Genomic DNA, 23,010 nt, shown 5'->3' with positions numbered 1-23,010 from the left:
CAAGTAGAAACGCCTTAATTTTTCTGCGTGTATAGCGTTTTTTAGTTCCTTAAAACACTTGAGCAATGGAACATTTCTCCATTAGTGTGAATTGAAGTGGAATAATGAAAGCTAAAAGAACAAGTGAAACAAATAAAATGAAGAACACCAGATAAAATAAAAGGGGCAAATGGTGAAAGAAGCAAAATGGCAAATAAATGTTTGTACGAATTTGCACAAGTAAATTTACCAAGCCTTCCCAGTATCTCATCTTTGCATCTTATAGCACAAACCTAGCCTTCTTGATTCACTAGGTTAAACTTCAGAACAAATCTAGCTCATGCACCCCCCTTAAGTAATATGTATTTATAAAAAATTAACTTAAATAAACATTTTATAGTAGAAGTGATTTTAAAATATAAATTACTTTTGATTTGAATCAACTTTAGAGTTTAAAAATCTTTGAAATCAACTTATTATGGTATTAACAGCTTTAAGGGTATTTCAGTCATTTTGACAGAAAATAAGTGCTTACAGCACTTATTTACCAAACACATCAACAACTTATTTTCAGCATAAGCACTTTTATCCAAACACTCAACTGTTTATTTATAAAAATAACTTTCAGCACTTAAAAGTTCTAAAAGCACTTTACACATAAAAGTCACTTTTTTTAAGCCCATCCAAACGGGCTCTTACACTTTCACTTCTAGCTACTTCTTTTCTGTTAATTTGTCTTCCCCATTGAAGAGTTACACGTAAGGTACCATCTTCTCTCTGCCTTATTTTTTTGATTTGTTCTATTTCTCTTTCATTTCTTCTCCATTAGTTGGTGTATAATATTTCTTTTTGGCCATTGCTTGACTTGGTTGTTATCCTAGATATTGAACAACTATCTTTTTTCTTTCTCTAAATAATGTTATGCATTTGCTTTGCTTGCTACTGCTTTTGTCCTTGAATATTGGATTCATTTTAACATTTCTACATTTTGGTTTCCGTTTTTCAGAGCATTTTTTTTTTTTTAATTTTGCGAAGTTCTTTCTCTGTTATTTTCTCATAAGCGTATAAACATGTGATTCTATCTTCTTAAGAAAATTTTCATCTACAATCTGCCTTCCTCCTTATTCTCATTGCGATTTTCCTTTATTTTTCATTTTAGTTTAGTGAATCGTGTGTGATTTTTGTTTTTTGATTTCTACATATATGATCTTCACTCTGCGTTAACGATTTCTTACTGAATTTCATACATGCTTGTGGTTGTTTGTTAAACTCTCTATGGAAATACACTGAATTTACAATCACAAAGAAAAATAGCAATAAAAGGGGAAGAACTTTGATGCAGCGAAGATGTTTGACAATATGCCTCAAGTCCTAAATAATTTTTTAGTCATTCTTTTTCTGGTGGGAATGATTTTTTGAGTAGGTGTTCTAACGTAGAAATCTATCATCCGGGCTCCGGCAACCCAAAGGTACATTACTTCTATTGGACCTGTTCGGTCTTTCAATGTTGAATTTATATGTTTCTGAGTTGTTTCTCTCTATTCGTCACTCTTTCCATTTGTGATTTTTTTCTTTTGATGATCTTCGATAGTGTGAAAAAGGCAGGTTTGGGGTTCTACGCTTCCAACTTGTGCTACGAAATCCATGCATGTGTTTGTTTTTGTTAATCGAGTTCTCCGTGGTTATTGTAAAATCCGACAAAGCAGAGAAGAAGCCAGGTTTCAAATAGAAGTTCCATCAGTAATCATTTTCCTCGAGTAAGTTCGCAGTTCCCTATCTGTGGTCTCAATTATTGGAAAACGACAGTGCCAATAATTGAGCTAAACGTAGTGCCCGAGATTCTCATGTCCTTGTAAGTACTGCTGCTACTAATTAGTACTAATAATATTTTGTGTTTGATGTATTGACGTTGAAATTAGTGTTTTTTAATTGGACTATTCGTCTAATTAATATGCAGATGTTGGCACCATTGCCTATTGGATTTGCGGTGTTCACTTCGTTCTGGTGAGTTTTTCATTGCAATTTTTATTTGTTTGTTGCACTTTCTTTGTTGGTAATCGCTATTTGCTGGGTATATAACATGTCCTATTCTTTTGATGGATATATGTTTTTTTTCAGTAGTTTGGTATTGGAATTTCTTCATATATATCAGTAATTTGGTCTAAATTTCCTCATACATATTATCGTCTTACTTCATCAAAAATAAAATTCCTCATACATATTTGATATTTAAACCTTAGTGCATCAGAAAGATTGAAGATTATTTTCCTAGGTTATATTTTGCAGTTCTTCACTTTCATTTTATGCAGGTGATTCGACCCTCATAGGTGAGTGATTTAGAAGAGCTTCATTGTAATGGCGATATCTTGACTTATTTAGTACTCCTAACATATTAGACCTGCTGGAATTTGGGAGAAACAGATTATGGACACGTACAATACTTAAATTAGTTTGAAAAGAAGACCTTCATCTTAGAGGCAATTAGCGTCCTCAAAATGATAGTCGTTTCAGAAATGAAAAAAGAAGCAGTCCATCTAACGTGATTTACATTTATCAAGAGGAACTTTTGACACAATTGCTACTTATCAAATATATCTATCTTGCTACACCAAAAAAGGACCTGGTGTTGTTCCTATCCCATTTTAATATCTAATGTATGCTAAACACCTATTGATATTCTGAAAAATTAGAAGTCGAGAACACGGACAAGCATACATTACTAATTTGTGCAAATCAAAGCTATATTCTTGATCTATGATAATATTAATTGCATGTATTTATAGACACTGCCATTGTTCATCTTTTAGATGATAAAGCATTACAGTTATACATTCCCCTGTTATTCAGTTCCTAGAAATTGCACAATCAGGATTCGAAAAATGGTTTCTTGTGGAAAGCTTCTGCTGATTGCTTTTTCTTATCCAGTTTCTCATGGACCTTATAGTAGTGACAACGATGTCTGTGGAAGGTGATGGACCCTAATTGCCACATAAATTTTGTTTTATTCGACATTCTATATTACATCGTAGGTTTAGATTACTGGTACATTTTTCTTCTCATGCATCTCTTCTGGTATTACAGTAAGAACTAACCAGTACTACTATCTTTTTTCACTTTGTAACCACTTGAGATGAACTGTTGTTTGGGGATTAACATTGTAGTGCGTACAACCGAATCATTTAACGCGAGAACTTACATTAAGATGAGAAAATGTGATGGTGATTCTGAACTACTGCTAATATTTAAAGATTTGAGAACGTTACTGGTAAAGAAAAGGTCTTGACAAATTTAGGCCATTCAGGAAAAGGTTTTTCATTGGCTCAACCCATGATTTATAAACACATGTGATGGACATTCTGACTCTAGCTGAGATAGGCTCTGGTTGTGGCTGTTTAGATGATGCATAGTAGCATTACAAAGCTCATGCGGCTCAATGTGGTTTTCTACAACCATATGTTTGAAAACCTTAGCTAGACACTTGGGATAGTTATAATTTATATCGTACTCTGGATCAATAGCTATGAAGAAATGTCTTATATGCAGGCATGAATATGAAGATCTTTGTGGGGGCTCCTTTTAGTTTTCGATGTACAGCTTTAAGATGAGACCCACGCTTCAATGCTAATCAAATATCACGTTCCTATTATCTCTTTGATTGTTTTCCTCTTTTTGGTTACAGCGTGTAATTACATGGAGCAGTCAAGAGCAACACTGAAAAAAGGAACAGAGGAGAGAAATCTGAGGTCTGAACTATGTCACCAAAAAACTACTAAAAAAATTCTAATTTACCAGCAGGCTAAGAAAAAAGAGATTCCTGTGTTCTTTTGTTGATCTATCTTGAACTGGTTTCAAGAGTGTTGATATCTTTATCGTGGCTGATAAACAAAGAGGAAATTGTTAAAGCTGCTCAAGCTAACTACTTGAATTGATTGAGGTGAGGGTTACTTATTTGGATAATAAAAACTAAGGAGCTATCCTCTAATTACTCCTAACATTTTATGATTTTTGGGTTTCTGTTATTAGTTATCCTCTACCGCCGCACTAACAGTTGCCATATATGGCGCAGAGGTGCAAAGATCTCTTTGATCGACTATCGAAACCACTTACTGGAATCACAAGAATTTCCCGATGCCTTAAATCTAAACCTGTTGTCTATGATATGATGGTATGTTGATATCTAATGCATTTAGCTTTTAATGTTTGACATTTTTTCTCTGGCGTTCTACCTTATTTATTGATGGAGATATTTATCAATAGTATGTGATAAAGTAATTGCATTCTCTATATTAGAAAAGAACGACAAATATTAGGAAAGCACCTGAAGCATGATATGAAGAATTCTGATATTGGAGATAATATATGAGCTTTAATTATTATTTTTTTGTACAGAATGGAAATTTTGAAATTGTTGACACTTGAAAGCTATTTTCAGTTTAAAAAATGTGGTATATTTTAATTATATTTTACTCTAAATTTACATGATATGTGAATCTTTGTTAGTGTTAATGATTTAGATGTTTGGCGATCCCTTTCATATATTTTGAGCAGAGGATGCCACATTTAATAATGCATTTGTATGTTCAGGTAGGAGGCTCTGATCTCCTTTTTCTTCTTTCTTTTGGTGACCAAATGCCATGTTTGTGTAGCTATTAGTTGGATTTAGTAAAGTTCCATTGTTTTATTACATGATTAGTTACTGAAGGTGCTAATTTAGCTGCTAGCACTTGATATATATATATATAGCATAAAACTACTGGAAACGTTCTAAAAACTAGAGAAGAGTTCAATAAACCCAGTAGTGAACTCAAGGAGAAAAAAATTACGTTATGACTGTTATGAAAGCTGTACAGGTGGTGATGGTTATGATTGTCGTGACTGAAGATATTGGGGATCTGCAAAAACTTCTCTGATTGCATGTTGTCTTCCCCCTTTTTTATGGGGCTCTTTAGCCCTCTTAACATTTACTCCATTGGTGTCTGATTGTATACTGTTGTTTTCTCTTAAGAGATTGGTATCATTGGAAAATTGCACTTCCGAGGAAAGGTCTTCCACCAACGCCTGTCAAAGTCTTTTAGATAGCCCATCTTCTTAAGTTGTACTTCATTATTTATTTGAAAGAGATATAATTTTCAGTTCGATCAGCCTTCTCAAATGTTTATTGGACAAACTAAATGAGATAATAGCTGTCTTTGGTGGTTGAATTCATATGTTTGTTATTTAGGATCCAATAAACCTATTGTTAAGAGTTACATTAACCAGGAAAATCATAAATAACTATATAGCAAGTTCTAAACTTTCTGAAATTTATTGGAGTGAAACAACAATTCGTTATTGAGAAGCTTCACGTCACTTGGTTAATAAATTTTAGGACATACAAGGGCCAACGGCTTTTAATGTTGGGCCCGTGCTTTCCTACTAGTTCTAAAGATAAGTATTAGTTAATTATATTTAGTCTTATAAAAATATTAAAAAAATAATTAAAAATAATTACTAAAGTCACTAGCTTATTTATTAAAATCTAAACTAATAGAAAATATATTTCTATATGAAAAAAATCTTTCGCAAAATGATAATAATTTAATTTATATCTTAAATATAACTCTATTTCTTATATTTTTTTACACATAAAATTTGCTTAAACAAAAATAAAATATCAATAAAATATGCTTAAACGAAAATAAAATATCAAAATAAGCTTAAACTCTATTGTTTAATTTTTTTTTTCTTTTGAAGGAATGAACTTGTCCGTATGTATCATATAGGATTGAGGAGTTTTTTTTTTTTTTTTTGTTTAATAAAGGCAAAATACATCAAATGATCTTAAATTATATCGAAAATGTCGATATCACATTTAAACTATACAAGCGACCTATTATACATCCGAACATCATATAAATGAATTTAATACCACCCTAGAAGCTGATGTGACACGAATACAAATTATATTTAAATAATAGGAGAGTGAAGTAGTAAAAAAAAGAAATTAATAAAAACTGATTTTATTTTCATGTCCTCCTCCATTTCATCACTACCAACCCTCTTCTCCTTCACCTTCACGCCGCCTCCAACCCCCAGCGCCAAACCCTTCTTCTTCATTATTTAATCTCCACTATACCGCCTCCCTCTTCTCTTCCACCTTCACGCCACCTCCAAACCCTTCGTCTACCTACCTAAAACGAGACAGTAGGTCTGGATTTGGACTAGATAGATAAAATACAAGGAAGATTCTTTTTCTCTTGATGTGGAAGATTAAAAGAGTCGAGATTTATAGTTAAGAGATAATTGTGGAGAATATTTATAACAGTGAATAATGGAGCTTGCAAGTCTTCATAAAAAATAAAAATAAAAAGAGCTTGCAGCTCACTGATTCCAAGCGTCGGCGGAGGAATAATTGTCCAAACGCCAAATTTTCAATGCACATTTGATCCTAATCCACCCACAAGCACAACCTATGGTGAATAAAACTTAATTTTATTGCAAAAAAAGGGGAACAAAATTGAATTTTGGATGGTGGTGATGTAATTTCAGTGGTGAATTTAGTTGTGGATCTTGAATTGTGGTGATTGTTTGCAATTTCTTATAGTGGCAGTAGTTGTGAAGCGATTTAATGGTTGATTTGGTCGTGGGTGGTGGAATTTATGGTTAATTTTTTTTATTTTGTGGTGGTGGGTTTGATGGTGGGTTTGACGGTGGTGATGGATATGGTGGTGGTGAAATTGATTGTGGTGGTAGTGGCGGATATGGTGGTGGTGATATGGGTGGTGGCAAATTTGGTGGTGGCGGATATGGTGGCTCTAGTGAAATGAGGTGGTGAGATGGTTTAATGATGGAGAAGATGTAATTATGGGAGGGTTTTATGGTTAATTAAGAATTAATTAATGTAAATATAATTAACAAAAGAAAATTAAATGAATAAATAAAAGGAAAATAACATAAAATTAAAATTTAAAAGATATCCAACGTGGTGTTGACATGTCACTGATGTGGCAACGAGTGTGTCACACCTCCCTTTATGCAACTGGTTATATGTGTATCAAGGTAGTATTAAATTCACTTTTTACATGATTAAGGGTGTAATAGGTCGCCCGAATTGTTAAAGTGTGAACTCGACTTTTCAGGTATAGTTTGGGTGCATTTGATGTATTTTGCCTTTAAGAAATGAATCAGTTCTTTATGATACCCTATCAATATATGATATATACTATGTGAGTATCATGGAGGATTGAGTTGTGTTTTTCTTAAAGGATTGAACTAATTTCTGTGATACCCCATTAGTGTATGATATATATCATGTGGGTATCATAGAAAATTGAGTTGTGTTTTTCTTGAACAAATGAACCAACCCCTATGATATCATATGAGTATATGATATATACCATGTGAGTATCATAGACGATTAAGCTCTTTGTTTGAAGAATAAGTCGGTCCTCTATGATATCTTGTCAACATATGATATATCACGTGGGTCATTTATCCATGATACCCTATTAGTATATGACATATATACCATATGGATATTATAGATGATTGAGTTGTGTTTTTCTTGAAGGAATGAACCAATCCTCTATGATACCGTGACAATTTATGGTATGTCATGTGGGTATCATAAAGTACTGAGTAGTATCTTCTGAAGGAATGAATCTATCTTCTATGATATCCTGTCAGTATATGATATATACTATGTGAGTATCATAGAGAATTGAGTTGTATTTTTCTTGAACGAATGAACCAATCTCTATGATACCTTATCAATATATGATATATACCATGTGGTTATCATAAAGGATTGAGCTTTGTTTTTCTTGAGCGAATGAATCAATCCCTGTGATACCCTATCAGCGTATGATATAAATATAATATTTTTTATTTTTATATGATACCATTTATTTAATCTACTATATGCTAGAATAAATTATTTTTTGAGATATATAAAAATAAAATGTTACACCCCGTAGTTTCGTATGTCGAGATTCGAGCTACCTTTCAGGAGGTGTGTGAGCTTATATGTGTTTAACTTATGGTTATAAGGATTTAAGTTCATATAGTAAGCTATGAAAGGATTGGCGGGCAAGTGAATCAAAGAAATTAAGTTTGTCGGACTTTGGAGAAAATATGAGGAGCAATTTTGGTCCAACTTGGGGGACGAATATCTCTTAGCATATGAAGTGTTTTAAGGTGAAACAAAAGCCCAAAATGAAGTTCGTCGAGTCTAGTTTCCAACGCAATAAATCTCTCGTCGATAGGACATCGGAGTAGAGAATTATGGACGTTACAAGTTCAGCTGACAGAGCAGAAACGCGTGCTACAGCACTGCTACAGTAATCGACTTGCTACAGTAAAATGCTACAGTACCCGACCCGAATTTGACCTCTATAAAAAAGGTAAGAACCCCCTTTTTTTCACCAAATTTAGCCTAGAAATTTCCAGATTTTTGAAGAGAGAGAGAGAGGGAAACAAAAAGTAAGCAATTTTTAAGTGACGGAGTATTAATCGAAGCTCGGATAAATGCATAGATGTGATTCTAGTATGGTCTTGCGGTGGATTCAAGGTGGATATTAAAGATATCGCTGTTTTAACAAAAATAGGGTATGAATCTCTCCTTATTAATATTACTTTTGGTTTATTTACGAAGATAGAGTAATGAAATAGTTGTATAATAAAGTTGTTGGTTGAGAAATTGGACAAACATCGCGTAGGATGTTTTATGGAATATTTTGGTGCTGATAATATTGTTGTTGATGTTGGTATTGTTGTTGTTGTTATTGGTTGCTGAATTGAGATTTCGGGTTAGACATATAAACAGGGGAGATGCTGCCCGAATTTCGGCAGATTCTAAAGGGATTTTAATTAAAGGCTTAAGACAAGTGTATGATGGTGAGCCTAATAATAGTATGAACAATTTTATATGTAGATTACAAGTCAGGAGATAAGTGGAAAGGTTAAGAAGCAAGATTTCAGGTATGTTAAGGCTAAACTTTTCTTTCTAAAGGCATGATTCCTTGTTGTAAACCTTTATACTATATCCATAATATCGTTGCTTCCACAAATGCTAGAAGCCTATGAATCTCATGATCCTTATGATATTATTGAGCTTATTCATGACCTTTGGAATTATTCATTGTGATTGATCTCACCTTACGATACTTGTTCCTTCAAGGTGAGAGATAGCGATGACGATAGTTCCAACAGTCCAACGAGTTTAGGAAGGTGTCTTAAGGAATGTTTTATAAGACATGAATAGAGTGCTAGCAGAGGATCTCTAATGAGGTATTTACTGTTCGAAGAGAGGTTTAGGTTGTATCTTAAGACTTGGTTAATGGTTAGTCAAGCGGGAAGAAGTACTAATGACCTGAGTTGTGCTTATAAGTTTTATGTGATTATGTAGACCCTACGGTTAAGTGATGACCACGGGAAGGGCATAGAGATTACTAGTAGATGTTTAGTTATGATGTTGATTATAATTACCACTGGTCTACGACCAGTCGGGCAGATGTTACCACCAGGCTATGGCCGGTTGGGCAGATATGTGTTTACCACCAGGCTACGGCTGGTTGGGCAGTTATTACCACCGTGCTACGGCCAGTTGGGCAGATATATATATTTACCACTGGACTGCAGCCAGTCGGGCAGTTACCACGGTGCTACGGCCGGTCGGGCAGTTACCGCTGATCGGTCGAGTAGTTGCGCTCTACCGTTGGGCGATAATCGGACGGGCGATTACCACCGGACTGCAGCCGGTCGGGCAGTTACCACTGATCAGTTGGGCAGTTAGTATAGGATGATTAGAAAGATAAAGGCACAGTACTGTACATAGGTATGGTTAAGCATGCGAAGGTGTAGAGAGAGACATGTATCATATATGGATCGGGTTGCACACCGCAACACATCCAGATAACGTTTGATGATAAGGTAACCAGGACTATGGTAGGGTATACAGACCTAGTAAAGATCGCAAGAAGATGAAGAGGTATGTATACACATGCTAGATTTCCATCGGTAATTCAGAAATGTTAGGTTGATTCTTATTCTTCTCATCTTTAGTATATGACTATTTGTTTCACTTTCCGCCTTGCATACTCAGTACATTACTCGTACTGACGTCCCTTTGTTGGGGGCGCTGCGTTTCATGCCCGCAGATCTTGAAATACAGCTTGACGGATCTTTCAGTAAGGATACCAGCTCAGCAGGCAGAGTCGTGGCACTGCTTCGGAGTTGCCCTGTGAGTCAGCATGGCTACATATGCATTTGCATGGGTATGGCGGGGCTCTGTTCCGGCCATTTTATGTCATGTACTCCTGTAGAGGCTCGTAGACAGATATGCACAGTTAGATATCTTATAATTATCACGACTTGTACTATGTTGTATCATTATTATGGATAGCCTTACCAGCACATGCACTCGAGCTTAGTTTGAAGACGTAAGTATGTTATCTTTTGGGCTTGTGCTCCTAGGGCTTATAGTACCTTGGTCTTATGTTGTCTTCGAGATACAGAAAATGTGAGTTACAGTTGGTTCGCTCGGTTGCCGTAGGGTGTCGAGTGTCAGTCACACCTTACCAAGGTTGGGGTGTGACATAAAAAATAAATAAAAATATTATATTTTAGTTATTGTTTTTATTGATATAAAAAATAAAAATAAGGAGCCAAAAGGTATGAAGAATTAGATTATGAAAATAAATAAAAAATAATTTGAAAAAAATGAATTTAGAAAAGGAGAAAAAAGTAAATGAAAATCACCAAAAATTTAAAAAGAAGAATAAATAAAAATAGCAAAAAAGGTGAATGAAATTAGATTATGGAGATAAAAAAGAAAAGAAATAAATGAAATTAAAAAAGAAACATGAAATACATAAATAAAAAAATATAAAAAAAAAAACAAAAGAAAGGAGCTGGAATTAAATATGGAATCAGATTATGATGAAAAAAAAAATATGATTTAAGAAAAAAATAAATGACCAAAAAAGGAGGGGGGAGGGGGAAAAAAAGTAGCGATATAGAAAAAAGAAAAAAAGAAAAAATAGGCAATTACCTATAAAAGCTACAATTGTAGAAAGAGTAAATAGTTTTAGGGGTATGAAAATAATGAAGGCATGAAAGGATAATTATTGTAGGTATGGTGGGAATTGATGTTCTTTTCCCCTTCTTCTAAGGCCAAGCTACTTGGCCCAAGTTATTAGTTTTAAAAGATCAAGATCAAAATGAGGTATATATTTACATATAGTCTACAATGTATATTTATTATATACCATCTTAAAATTTCATTGTCTACATTAGTTTTTCAAATTTTACCAAAGGGGAGTGAGAAGATCCATCCCCTTCTTCTAAGGCCAAGCTACTTGGCCCAAGTTATTAGTTTTAAAAGATCAAGATCAAAATGAGGTATATATTTACATATAGTCTACAATGTATATATTTTATATACCATCTTAAAATTTCATTGTCTACATTAGTTTTTCAAATTTTACCAAAGGGGAGTGAGAAGATCCATACATAATTGGACTGTTAGTTCAAAAGGGATACGTTTGATGGAAAATCTGAAGCTGAGAGCTTCTTACCTTAAAAGTTTTCAAGCATATTATTATTTCCCCTAACCTTTTATTTATTTCATTAATCACACATGTATACACCATATGTATATTTCATATATACTTTTTAATTTTCGGCAAATATATAACTTACCCCTTTATACTTTATTAACTCTAATGTTATTTTCTTCATCCATCCCCCCCTCCTCCTTCCCTTTTCAACCCACATATTTAGACTAATTCAGGTAACTATGTGAGATAAATTTTAAGGAAGACCTAATACCTTTCCTATAGAAGAAGTAAAACCCTTCTAAGGGAGACCTAATACCGATCCTATATAATAAGTAGAAACCTTTACCTAGAATTTCAATAGTTTAGCAAACTAATAGAGTTAGAGATTACATGACGTATAGGTTCCTAATATACCTTAAAATATGACGTGACGACTTTGAACTTTTTCTATATCCGGGAATAGAGTCATAAGTTGTCAATTATTTTAACCAGTTTAAAATAGGGTGCAACACACCTCACACCTGAAGCAAACGCCAAGGACATTGCCAAATTGCTAAAGAACATTCATATTCACATTGACGACATATCAACCTCAATCACTTACCGAATTGAGAACTTGAAAGACAATGTTTCAAGACTCTCATCTACTTTTTATCTAAGCTTTAGTTTGGCTATGTTAATGGAATGCTTAAACTCTATAACTGTTTTTTGCATAGACCTGGGTCCAGTTGACTGCAGTGTTTTATTTTTTTGTATCTTCTGGATTAACTGCCTAATAATTGCCCTACTCTGTTCTACTTGACTACTTGATAACTGCCTAGTTCTATGCTATTTGACTATACTCTTACATATCTCTCTCACTAGTTAAACATGTACTTTGCCCTTTTTGATTGATGCCAAAAAGGGGGAACAACTTTAGGGGGAGAGCTGATTCAGTGAAGTCATTTGCTCACCATCATATTTTTATAGAGGCAGAGCCAGGATTCCAAGCTTGTGAGTTCGGGATTCTAATTCTTTAAAATTACTGGATTCTTAATTAATAATTTATATATATTTGACAAAAAAATTAATACAAATATATGATTCGAACAAAAGCTACTGGGTTCGGCCGAACCCACACCCGAAGAGCTGGCTCTGCCCCTGATTGTCATCACAAAAAAGGGGGAGATTGTTAGAACTCACTTTTAATGATAACAATACATCTAATTGTAATTTTATGCATTGCACCACATACAAAAGGTGAAGAGCGAAAAAGGAAAACAAAGATCACGCACAAAGCACACACAAAGAAAGTAACAAAAGATTGAAGAGGAAGAGCGAAAAGGAAACTAGATCAATCAAAGAAGGATCTGCGAAATCAAGAGGTTACACAAAAGGGAAGCAAGATTCTGCCGAGGAAATCAAGGAACACACCACGAGAACATCCAAGCTTGTGCCATACTATACTGACGCCAAAAAAAGGGGAAAAAAAAAATCAATTCCTATACCTAGCAAGCAAAGGGGAACGGGGGGTTGAAGCCACAAATTACGAGGAAGCAATCAAAGAACAACATAACTGAAAAAGGAAGCAACTACAGACAAAAACTCCAATATTATTCTTGAAAAGAACTCTATCAAATAAAGTTCTTACAAGTATCAAATACTTTGGGTTGTCATGTTTGTTCGAATCATATCAATCACAAGATCTACCTCAATGGATAAGTTACAAGTATTTATACACGTCAAGACCAAATTACTAAAGAGATATACAATTACCTACCCAGCAAATCACAATCCGTGTATTGCTCTTAGCAAAGTATTGTAATTTGTAGAGTAATTTACTTTGTCAGAAAAAGAAAAAAAAAGAAAAAAAGAGTGGGAGAGAGAGAAGAAGCAGGTGGGACAAACCTTGTATCAACATACAAATTAAAGAGGAAAAAAAATACAAACTAGTCAGAAAGTGGAAATCAGAAATACCATAAAGAAATTTGTACACAAGACTTCCGTAATGAACTTAATTGAAAATAAACAATTTAGCAACCACACACCAATATTACTCAACTCAACTTAGTCAGATTACAACTGAAATTGGGAAAACAGTGCAATACTAACTCAACCAACTGTAAATAACAGTCTAAACTTGAACTATAATTCAGTACAACTAAAAAAAGAAATCCAATTCAGCTCAGCAACCTCCAGCCAGATTCGACAACATACCTGAAAATGGAATTCAAATTGAAGTTTAGGACATGATCTAGAACTTATGCAACAACACTAAATCATTTGAGAAATGGAAGAGAGGATAAGATTGATAGAAGAGAAGAGGATTTGAGAAAGATGAGAAGAGAGAGAATAGAAATTTAGGAGAGGAAGAACACGAGAGAAGAATGGGAAAATACCAGAATTCACATGCCCTCTCCATCTGTGATGTGAGCCTTTTATATCTGAGCCTTGATGCAATCTCGTCCCTTGATCACCTTTTAATCTGAGGCGTCCAATAGTTAACTACTTTTTAAACTCTTCCTTAATCCCATTAATAATGCTGCTAAGTTGCTGGCCTCAAACGATGTCATACTCTTAATTGTATCGGTCTATATTTATAATAATGCATAGTCCATGACATTCCACCCACCTTCAAAATATTCTTGTCCTCAAGAATGTTGTTGAAGCTTCTGTACAAACTCAGGAAGCTGAGCTTTGATGAATGACCAATCCTCCCAAGTTGCTTCTTTTGGGGCAAGGTTCTCCCGTTGAATCAAGACCTTGACTGCAGCTGCATTGTTCTCTTTCACCATCCTTATTTGGAGTATCAATGCTGCTTGAGCTACCATTTGACCATCAGACCCAACCAAGGACAACTGTAGCTCAGGAGTGACATTAGGACCTACACTGGATGTATTAATGCAGTGTTAGGCAATTTTAACTTGTAAGCAACACTCCCCACCTTTTGTTCAAATAAGTAGGGACCATAGTACTTGGGATACAACTTGAGGTTCCTCCTCAGTGCTATGGAAGTCTGTCTATAGGGCTGTAGAGGGCTGTAGCTTGAGGTAAACCCAATCACCAACTTGTAACTGTCTCTCTGATCTCTTCTAATTAGCATACCACTTCATTCTTGCTTGTGCTTGTATGAGATGATCCCTTAATACTTGTTGAAACTGCACTCTATGTTGAATCAAATCTTGCACAGACTGAACAGGAGTGTCAAGCACAGGACCTAGTGGGAGTTGAGGAGGATCATACCCATATAAAGCATGGAAGGGAGTACTCTGTAAGGCTGTATGGTAGTTTTTGTTGTACCACCATTCAGCCAAGTGAAGCCAGTTTGAATATTCCTTGGGTTTGTTCATTGTCATGGCTCTCAAGTAACTTTCAAGACACCTGTTTAACCTTTCAGTTTAACCATCAGTCTCAGCATTAAGCTGAACTCATATACAATGTAGTACCAACTGCTTTGAAAAGATGCTGCCAAAAAGCACTGGTGAATACCTTATCTCTGTCAGATACCGTAGAATTTGGGAACCCATGAAGTTTATAGATTTCCTTGATGAATAGGTCTGCTACTTGAATAGCTATATAAGGATATTGTAAAGTTAAGGAAATGTGCCTACTTTGTGAACTTATCAATCACCACTAGTATCACATCCTTACCTTGTGATTTTGGTAGTCCTCAATAAAATCAAGGCTAATATCACTCCAAGCCTGCTATGAGATTTCTAAAGGTTGTAGTAATCCTGGATCAGCTACATTTTTATCTTTGCTCATTTGACAAATGTCACAAGAGGACATTATTATTTGCACATCCTTCTTCATAGCAGGCCAAAAGAAATATAGTTGTAATCTCTTGATTAGTGTACCTTGTTGGCCTGAGTGACCACCCAAAGCTGAGGAATACATGGTGTGTAAGATCTGTTGCCTGAGAGCAGTAGTTCTTCCTACATAAGTCTTCTCTTTGAACCTCAAGACTCCTGCTGAATAAATATAATCGTCATGAGCAGCTGCATTTACAGAAAGGCTAGTGATTATGTTACACCTCGGAAAATTTTCCGTTCATGCACAGTGAATAGACTGACGAAGGGCGCGACGTATACGACGTTTTGATAAGTAAGAAATAACATTTGATAATTCTAAATGAGATTTCAAAGACATGTGAAGTAGGAGACGGAAGTTGTTAAGAGAGGCAAGGCATACGTTATGTATCGAAAAGGATTTATGAGTAACGAGTTAATGATGCTTTGGAGAAGAGTTATAACGTCCCTTAGATTGTTAATGAGGTGATAAACAAGTGTTAAGAAGGTTCCATAAGGATTGGAGATCAGACGAGTCGATGAGAACGAAATTGGAATAGCTGGGCATTATACGGCCCAACATACTGGTCGTATAAATTATACTGGCCGTATGTTAGGCCGTATATTTAGCCCAGATTGGAAACCTTCACTGGACCAAACATACGGTCAGACATACGGCCCGTATAAAAGATTCGGACCGTATGTTGGTCCGTATGTTCATGTCGGGACAGATTTTGTGTATTTAATAAGGGACCAAGTTCATTTCATTTCATTTCCCCTTTCACTCCCCTTCTCTCTAAAACATCTCTCTACACTTCTCCCACAAGAATTCAAGGGATATTAGTGATCAACTACATCAAACCACGGAAATCAAGTGTAAGAAACCCATTAAAGTTCATCCAAGGCAAGGAATCCAAGTGAAGGTGAAACTAGGGTTTTGCTCAAGTGAGGCGTTTCCACCCAAGGTTCATTCCTACACCATCTAAGGTAAGATTTATGGTATTTCCATGTTGTTTAAGGTATTTGAAAGTTGAAACACTTGGATTGTAGAAGAATATAGAAAGATGGGTCATGAATGTGGGAATAGTGTCATTTTGAGTAATAGCTTGAATTGAGTCATGATTCTTGATGTATTGTGATATGGTTACGTTATAAATGATCTTAAGAACATGGGATAAGCATTATATGTGAGAAAACTTACTAGTATACTATGACCATGATTATGGATGAATTGAAGTGGAATTGTGAAATGAGAGTAATGTAGATGAATGAATATTGTTGGTTATGATATTGTGAATGCTATTATAAATGTTTGGGAGTTGATATGCAATATGGGGAAGGTTGTATAAACAAAGGAAATGCTGCCCAATTTTCTCTAGCTTTAGTAAGCACGTTCATATAATCGATTAGCTAATGTGAATGCGAATACTCTTGAAGGTAGAAACGTGAGCATTGAACGAGAACAATCAAGCGATGGAAATTGTTAAACGAAAGAGGTATGTAAGGCTAGTCCTTTCTTTCTAAGGCATGACTCTTATGGTATGAATCCTCCCATCTTTCCATGATCTTCCTACATATCGGGAATTATGAATCTACGAGTATAAAGAGCTTCATACGAGATAAATAAAAGAGATACGTTACGAGCATGACAATACCGATGATGAATCTAAGCCTAGAAGTCCTAAAGCTCATGATACGATATCCCTACGAAGCTAATGATCCTTATATGATTCCTATGATATTGTTTCCCTACCTCTCCATGACTTTCTTACATTCCGGGAACTATGCGTCAACATTGATAAAGAGCTTCTTATGAGATAAAGATGAGAAATGTGTCATGAATACGAAAATGATGATGGTAAGTATAAGCCTAGAGATTATAAAGCAATATATGATGTTCACGAAGTTAATGATCTTACTTACGATCCCTTGATGTTGTTCATGGTGTACACTCACCTTAAAATGTTAGTTCCTTCAAGGTGAGATACGATGAATATGATTACTCCATAATGTAATCGGGGGTTCTCGACCTTATGTCACCCCGACATTGTTATAGATTGTCTATAAGCTCTAATGCATGTCCTATGACCAATGTTTCGAAAAAGTTACGAGTCTATGTTCATAGGGGATTCCATATGAGATAAAGGTAAGATATATGCCATAGATACAATGATGATAATGATGATCCTAAGTTAGAGATTATAAAGTCTATCATGCGATATTTTTACGAAGTTCATGCTACGAATATGATACGATTTTCATAGATTGTCTTTAAATTCAAATACACGCTCTATGAAAAGTTATGATAAGTTTATGAGATATATGCGATGATAACGACGACGATGTTGATAGTGATGATGATAATGATGACGATGATAATAGTGATGACGCTAAAGATATTTATGGGCTTTTATGTATATGTGCCTATGTATGGCTATTATGAAACCTCGAGCTTATATGGCCGGATAGAATATATATATATATATATATATATATATATATATATATATATATATATATATATATATATATATATATACGATGATGCGCGCGTACCACTGCAGTTGGGTACGGAATACCACTGAGCCTTGGTAGGGCCGGGTACGGATATCACTGAGCCTTGGTAGGGCCAGGCACGGACAACACTGAGCCTTGGTAGGGCTAGGCACGTATAACACCAGGTATTATTATAGCTGGGTACGTAAGACACCGAACCTATATAGTCGGGTACGATACTACTATGTATTTAAATGTATGAAAAGCCCGAGAGACATGTATGTGATATTGTCGAGCCACTACGTGGCCGAATACGGATAATGTTTAATGTGTATGAGCAGCTATGGTACTATGATATATATATGTATGATACGATGATGTATGCGCTACGATGATACATGTACTGTGATTATATATGAGATAGGCATGAAAGGTATCCACCCTTAAGAGTTACGCAGGTTATATCTTCACCTTATGTATTATGATTTCTCTAATATGTTCATTTCATTCATGCCTTACATACTCAATACAATATTCGTACTGACGTCCGTTTTCTTTGGACGTTGTGTTCATGCCCACAGGTAAGCAGGGAGGAGACCCAGATTTATAGAAGCCGATAAGCAGACTTTTAAGAGCACTCCATTATTCCAGAGGTGCCATTGATTTACTATTTTATGTACATATATGTTTTGGGCACGACGGGGTCCTGTCCCATCCATATGTCTAGTACTCTAGTAGAGGCTCGTAGATACGTATGTGTGGGTAGCATGGTCTCACGATGTTATTGTTGTATGTATATTATTTTGATAGCCGAAGGGCTTATGTGTATAAAAGTATTTATGTTTCCAAATGAAAAATGATTTTTCCTATGAATAGAAGTGTGAGATTAATGAATGTACGCTTAATGAGTATGATGAGTAGTAGAATGAGTGGTGCTCGGTGGTCAGCCCCGAGTACCCGTCATGGCCCCCAGCCGAGTCGTGACAGATTAAGTTCAGTGTATGATCATCATTGTTATAACTGCTCTCTATATCTTGCATCCAACTTGGTTGCACACCAGAGATGGCATTAATTTCTCCACTATCTTCTGTTACTCTAGAAAGAGCATCTCCAACCCTGTTCTCAACCCCTTTCCTATATTGAATTTCATAGTCTAGACCAAGCAACTTGGTAAGTCCTTTTTGCTGAATGGTTGTTGTCACCTTTGGCTCCATTAGGTACTTTAGACTGAAATGATCAGTGTTAATTATAAAGTGTCCTCACTGTATGTAATGCCTCTATTTGTCCAAGCTACTAGCACAACCATGAATTCTCATAGACAGATTTACCCAAGTGTTTTGGTGCTAGTGCTTTGCTGTAAAATGCTATAGGTTTGTTATCTTGGGTGAGGACAGCACCAACCCCCTTATGACTTGCATCAGTCTCAACAACAAAAGTTTTGGTATAATCTGGCATAGTTAGTATAGGTGCAGTACTCATAGCTAATTTGAGTTGTTCAAAAGCTTCTTCAGCTCCATTATCCCAAAAGAAGGAGTTCTTTTTCAATAGTGTGGTCAAGGGTTTGCTTATGTTACCATAATTCTTGATAAATCTTCTTTAATAGCCTGTCAACCCCAGGAATCCTCTCAATCCTTTAAGATTCTTGGGCCTTGGCCAGTTCCGCATTGCTTCTATTTTCCCTAGATTTGTAGTGACCCCTTCAGATGTAATGAAGTGCCCCAGATACTCTATTTGGGACTTGGCAAAAGTACACCTTGATCTCTTAGCAAATAGTTGGTTTTGCTGCAATATATTGAGAGTGAGCTTTAGCTGTTCAATGTGTTCCTCCAAGGTTTTACTGTATACCAAAATATCATTAAAAAAATACTACTATGAACCTCATCAAGTAATCACCAAACAGGGAGTTCATGACTGCCTGAAATGTTGCTGGTGCATTTGTGAGTCCAAAGAGCATCACCTTAAATTCAAAATGCCCATGATGGGTTCTAAAACCAGTTTTTGGAATATCTTCAGGATTCATTCTAATTTGGTGGTAGCCTGCTCTCAAATCCAACTTGGAGAAATATCAGAGCCTCCTAGTTCATCCAACAAGTCATCCACTATAGGGATAGGAAACTTGTCTTTAATAGTGATCTTATTGAGTTCTCTGTAGTCAATACAGAACCTCCAACTTCCATCATTCTTTTTTACCAACAATACAAGAGAGGAATAAGGAGAATGACTAGGTTAAATGATGCCCAGTTGCAGCATTTCTGATACTTGTTTTTCTAGCTCAGTCTTTTAGTAGTGGTTGTATCTATAAGGTCTGAGTGATACTGGTTTTGCACCAGGTATTATGGGGATGGTATGGTCATAATCTCTAGCTGGTGGTAGAGTTTTAGGCTACTCAAACACCCCTGCAAAATCACTAAGTACATGGTTTACCTTTGAAGGAATAGTCTCTTATTCTCCACTGTGTACTCATCCCATTGTGAACAGGTGTGCAATGAGTGCTTGACCCTTCTTAATTAGCTTGCCTATAGTTCTAGCTGCTATTTGTTGCATCTCACCTTGACCAGTGTCTTCCTTTAGTGTCACCATCTTGCCCTTCTGTTTGATTCTCAAAACATAAAGATCATAGTCAAAAGTGACTGGAGTGTGTGCTTTCATCCAATCACCACCTAACACCATGTCACAACTTCCTAAATTAAGCAGTCTGAACTCATCATTGAACTCTATCCCACTAGCTTTCCATTGGACTTGGGTAACACTATAGTGGTTATACATTTGCTGTCCATTTGCTACAGTAACTCTCAAAGGTGTGTCAACCTGAGAAACCAGTCCCAATTCCTTTGTAGTTTGACTGTCCAAGAAACTATGTATGCTGTCTGAGTCTACTAGTATTAGAAATGTCCTTTTCTTAATGTGACCTCTCAATTTGAATGTGTTTGGCACAAGGGTGCCTGACATTGAATTTAAGCATACCTCTTCTTCTTCCACCTCTTCTTGCTCGTGTTCTTGAGGCAGTAGTTCAATCTTCTGAGTCCCTTCTTGCTCTTTGGGAACTTGAACTTCCTCCTCAGCAGTAATGGTGTTTAATTGTTTATCCTTGCACACATGAACTGGATGGTACCTTTCACACCTCCAACATGCCCCTAGGATTTTCTTATAATCTGGTCTTATCTCTGGTCTGTTACTAATATCAGAAGGCTTCATTTTAGTGGAAGTGCTCCTGTCATTGTTCCTATTTGATGTGGGAACAACATCACCCTTATGTAACCATTTGCTCCTATTTTCTCTAGCATTTATAATCCTCTCTTGCTTCCTTGCACAAGACACAACTTGTGTCAATGTATAGGGTTCATACAATAATACTGTCTCACTGATCTCTTCCTTGAGTCCCCCCAATGAAACAAACCAATATGAAATCCTCTGGTAACCTTGAATTTCTCATCAACGCTAAGGCTCTGGGATCCTCAAACTTCTGTAAGTATGCATTCACAGTTGATGTTTGAACTAGTATTTTAAACTCATTCACCCCTCTTTCACTGCCCTCTTCATCATACCTAAGGATCAGTTCTTCATAGAATTCATCTCACTTCACTTGCCTTCTAGTGAGAGTGAATGAGAAGTATCCAGCTTCAGCATCACCCTCTAAGTGCAAGGTAGCCCTTTCTAACTTCTTAACTAGGTCAGTGATCTTGAACACAGCAAAATACCTCTCATACCTCCTAATCCATGCTCTAGGCTCCCCTCTACTGTACGTGGGAAGCTGTAGTTTTGGATGGTGGTATCCCCCATTTTCATTAGTGTTCAGTTCTAGAACCTCAGCTGACTTAGGCCTGGGTAACAACCCATCCCCCCTGCTACTCTCCACCTAATCAGTACTTGTCTTCCCACTGATCCTATTAAACAATCATTTAAGAGCTATGGTGGTTTCTTCTAGCAATTGTTTCATCTCAGAATGAGCTGCTCCCATATTACTGAGTTTATCATCAATAGCCCCAAATTTCAGATCAGTTTCTACTTCATTAGCCTGAATTTGCCTTTCTAGTTTCTTAAAGAGTTCTTTACCTTGTTTTGATCTAGTAGCTTCAATCCCAGTCATCTTCACAGGTATAATCAAAGTTGATGCTCTGATACCAAATGTAATGAACTTAATTGAAAATAAACAATTTAGGAACCACACACCAATATTACTCAACTCAACTTAGTCAGATTACAACTAAAATTGGGAAAACAGTGCAATACTAACTCAACCAACATTAAATAATAGTCTAAACTTGAACTATAACTTAGTACAACTAAAAAAAGAAATCCAATTCAGCTCAGCAACCTCCAGCCAGATTCAACAACATACCTGAAAATGGAATTCAAATTGAAGCTTAGGACACGATTTAGAACTTATGCAACAACACTATATCATTTGAGAAATGGAAGAGAGGATAGGATTGATAGAAGAGTAGGATTTGAGAAAGATGAGAAGAGAGAGAATAGAAATTTAGAAGAGGAAGAACACGACAGAAGAATGGGAAAATACTAGATTTCAGATGCCCTCTCCATCTATGATGTCAGCTTTTTATATATGAGCCTTGATGCAATCTCCACCCTTGATCACCTTTTAATCTGAGCCGTCCAATAATTAACTACTTTTTAAACTCTTTCTCAATTCCGTTAATAATGTTGCTAAGTTGTTGGCCTCAAATGATGTCGTACTCTTAATTGTATCGGTCTTTATTTATAATGATGCATAGTCCATGACAACTTCAAGGAGCTTACAAAGATAGCCCTCTTGCAATCAAAGGACTGGACTAGAATTCACATTAAATTCGAACCAGTATAAGATATCGCCCGTCACTTTTTCTGCAATTTACATTATGTTATTTGCTGCAATTTTCTTATTGCCTAACTAGAGTCGACTAACCATGAGTCTAGTTGACCAAGAAAAAAAGGGATTCACCCCCTCTTGTACTTTCAGAGCATCTAATAGCAGAACAAATAAATTTTACACCTAATAACACAATTTCAGCTTGTTTTAAGGCCTCGTTTGGACATGATTTAAAATCATGATTTGGAATCAGGTTGATTTGAAGTTGAAGTCTTGTTTGGACATGCAATTTGGATTTCTTAAGTTGTATATTTTTTTTTCTCGTACAATCTTATCAAATGAGCACCTCATAGTTCATAACAAAGTTAATACGCTACTAGAAGACATTTTGAAAAAAATACAACATCTATTGATCGAACTTTAG

General features: G+C 35.7%; 1 long non-coding RNA gene across 8 annotated transcripts; it reads left to right on the top strand.

The window, feature by feature from the left end:
* Positions 1-629: 629 nt before the first annotated feature.
* Positions 630-18,639, top strand: LOC132641143 (uncharacterized). Of its 8 annotated transcripts, XR_009582716.1 has the most exons (6): positions 630-742; positions 1,403-1,448; positions 1,571-1,831; positions 1,937-1,983; positions 3,659-3,913; positions 4,046-4,356. It is a non-coding gene; the product is annotated as an uncharacterized LOC132641143 (long non-coding RNA). The 8 variants fall into 8 exon arrangements; XR_009582712.1 differs by having other exon boundaries at positions 723-742; positions 1,403-1,831; XR_009582713.1 differs by lacking the exon at positions 630-742 and adding an exon at positions 18,361-18,639 and having other exon boundaries at positions 749-1,831; positions 4,046-4,144.
* Positions 18,640-23,010: the final 4,371 nt, after the last annotated feature.

Source organism: Lycium barbarum, chromosome 5, assembly GCF_019175385.1.
Source record: "Lycium barbarum isolate Lr01 chromosome 5, ASM1917538v2, whole genome shotgun sequence".
NCBI classification, from domain to species: Eukaryota; Viridiplantae; Streptophyta; class Magnoliopsida; order Solanales; family Solanaceae; genus Lycium; species Lycium barbarum.
This window is presented reverse-complemented; position numbering and strand designations above follow the sequence as displayed.